Source organism: Etheostoma cragini, unplaced genomic scaffold (genome assembly GCF_013103735.1).
Source record: "Etheostoma cragini isolate CJK2018 unplaced genomic scaffold, CSU_Ecrag_1.0 ScbMSFa_1523, whole genome shotgun sequence".
Taxonomy (NCBI): domain Eukaryota; kingdom Metazoa; phylum Chordata; class Actinopteri; order Perciformes; family Percidae; genus Etheostoma; species Etheostoma cragini.
In genome coordinates, this window is record NW_023265587.1 from 189,215 (window position 1) to 191,714 (window position 2,500).

The window sequence follows — 2,500 nt, forward strand, 5'->3', positions numbered from 1 at the left end:
AAACACAACTTTTTGTTCTTGTTGTTTCTTTTTCGGCACTTTTCGCGTGATTTTTGTCACTTTTTACAGTGTTTTTGTCAGTTTCTTCCGTTCTTTTAACACGTTTCTTCTTAAATGTTATGAAATTGATTTAAACTCCCAAATTTTAATACATTTTTGGGTGTTTTTTGATATTTTTGATGTTGTTGATTTGGTATTTAAATACCATAAAAATGCAATTTTTTGTTTTTCTGGGTCGTTTTGGTCCTCTTTTTGACACTTTTGTCAACATTTTCCCACTTTTTACAGTGTTTTTTTAAAGCGTTTCTTCTTAAATGTCATAAAATTGATTTTAACTCCCAAATTTTAATAACTCTCCTGTGGTCCTTGGGTCAAATTTGACCCATTATCAAAAAAAAATCATGTAAAAAATTTGGTTTTCTTTCAATCATACTTTCCAAAAAAAAACACAACATGGATGGTTCCATATACAACTATTCCTCTTTTATAAGTATAATAAATGATCAGTTCTATATTTTCATTGAATCTGGGTCTTTAATTAAATTTTATAGCATTTCAAAAAAATAAAAAAATAAAAAGTGCCGAAAAATCAACAACATCAAAAATTTGGGACGAAAAAATGAAAAAAGTGACGAAATCTTTTGAAAAAACACATCACCAAAAATATTCATTTTTATTGGAAATTTGGACCCTGATGCTTGATATAAGTTGCATGGTCAAAGACGAGGACTGTGTTATTGTGTCCCTCCAGGTAAAAGGTAGCGGGACACTACTTTAAACAGGCCTAAGTGTATTTAAATTGTATTTTAGAAGTCGTATGTTGTAGTTATGGCTGATATTGGGGAAGAAAACAAAATGGGGGAAGTTAAAACACAGATCAACTTAAAGATCAAAGGCAAAATGGCGGACAAAGAACCTGAGTCAGTCTCAGTCTTTAGAGACAAAGCCGAGCCTGGTGGGTCTAGTTCGTCCATTCTTTATTAAAGAGAGAGTTTATTGGAACATATGCATCATATGAAATGGACAGAGCCTCTGGAGATTAGACTCCAGTGTTGTACATGTTTTTGAAGGGGGGTGGAGAACCCTGATGGAGTCTGATGGAGACTAGACCAGACTGGTCTTTTGCCTGAAAGGACAGCTGACAGCAGAACATTTAAAGCAGGGATCGCCGTGCTGTGATTGGCTGCTGAAGATTCATTCATTGAATTGAGATTGAGCTGCATTTAAAGCTTTAGGTTACTTCTTTTTTCAGTAGTTAGGACAGAGTCAACATGGAGAAAACCTCCAAAACGTGCCTCAATCCACACTTGCTGTCCTGATTTCGGGTTTTCCAGATCATTAACATAAAATTACCTTTTGAAAGTTAATGGTTCATAATTGAATTTTTACTATTTCTTGATCCCCAGTGGGGAAATTACAATTTACATTGTGTGTACAGTGTGTTAGAATCACTACACACAGGCCTGAAATACACACACATGCTCAGGACCTGTTCAGACCAGCGCCCTGAGCAGTTTGGGGGGGGGGGGGGGGGGGGGGGGGGGGGGGGGGTACGGTGTCTTGCTCAAGAGCACGCGGCAGTGCCCAGTGTTTGAACTGGCATCTCTCCAGTCACCAATCCACATTCCGTACTTTTGGTCCGCATGGGGGACTCGAACCGGCGACCTTCCGGTTCCCAACCCAACTACATACAGCCACTGCAAAACAGTAGTTCCCTGACCGGGAATCGAACCCGGGCCGCGGCGGTGAGAGCGCCGAATCCTAACCACTAGACCACCAGGGACCTGTATACACAATGCACGCCCCTGCTAAAAATCTGACCCTTTATACTTTGAAATTATCATGATCATAAGCAAAAATCATATAAAGATGTCATGGTTGTTGGGCAGGAAATTGGAGATTTGAACCAACAACCATTGTTCACATTTTCCTATTTTTTTTTCTATGGATGAATTGTATCTTAACAAATCTAAATTTCCAGGATTTTTTAATAAATTATCTTTTTCTTGCTTTATTTTTTATTTTTTTATATCTTGCGGTTTTCTAGTCACTTCGCTTGATGGCACTATTGCCTCGTTTGTATTTGCCACTGGATTGCAATGAAGTTTATTTAAGAGAACTACAATCCCAGGTTGCATTGCGTGCTCCGTTGCTAAGATACAGCAGAGCAGCACCCGGTTGCCAGCTCCGTTGTTGCTAGCTGCTAGCTAACATACAAACATTGACGCAGGTAAAGGCGTTTAGCGCGAACTCAGACAGCTAGTAAGAGATATTTAAAAACTAAATAGGAGCGTTAATGTATCGTTAGTCATAAAAAAGTCATAAAACCGGCTGTTACTGGTTATGAATTTGGTTGTAGCAGCAGCAGTTAAACGGTTCACTCGGCACGAAGCTAGCTGAGCTAGCTAGCTAAGCACGTAGCTAGCTGGCGAAGCTAGCTTAGCGCATCTAACGGTTAGTCCCATTTCAGTAACCGTAGCTAGCGAGCTAAGCACGTAGC

The 2,500-nt window shown here is 39.2% G+C and overlaps 1 protein-coding gene and 1 non-coding gene across 2 annotated transcripts in view; one reads left to right on the forward strand and one right to left on the reverse strand.

The window, feature by feature from the left end:
• Positions 1-1,711: 1,711 nt before the first annotated feature.
• On the reverse strand, positions 1,712-1,783 carry trnae-cuc. The gene has a single exon. It is a non-coding gene; the product is annotated as a tRNA-Glu (tRNA).
• Positions 1,784-2,130: 347 nt separating this feature from the next.
• The window catches only part of ift46 (intraflagellar transport 46 homolog (Chlamydomonas)), a 5,501-nt gene continuing 5,131 nt past the window's right edge, over positions 2,131-2,500 (forward strand). The window contains exon 1 of the mRNA XM_034865352.1: positions 2,131-2,230. The gene's annotated coding sequence lies outside the window, so the exon portion shown is untranslated. The remainder of the gene's footprint in view (positions 2,231-2,500) is intronic.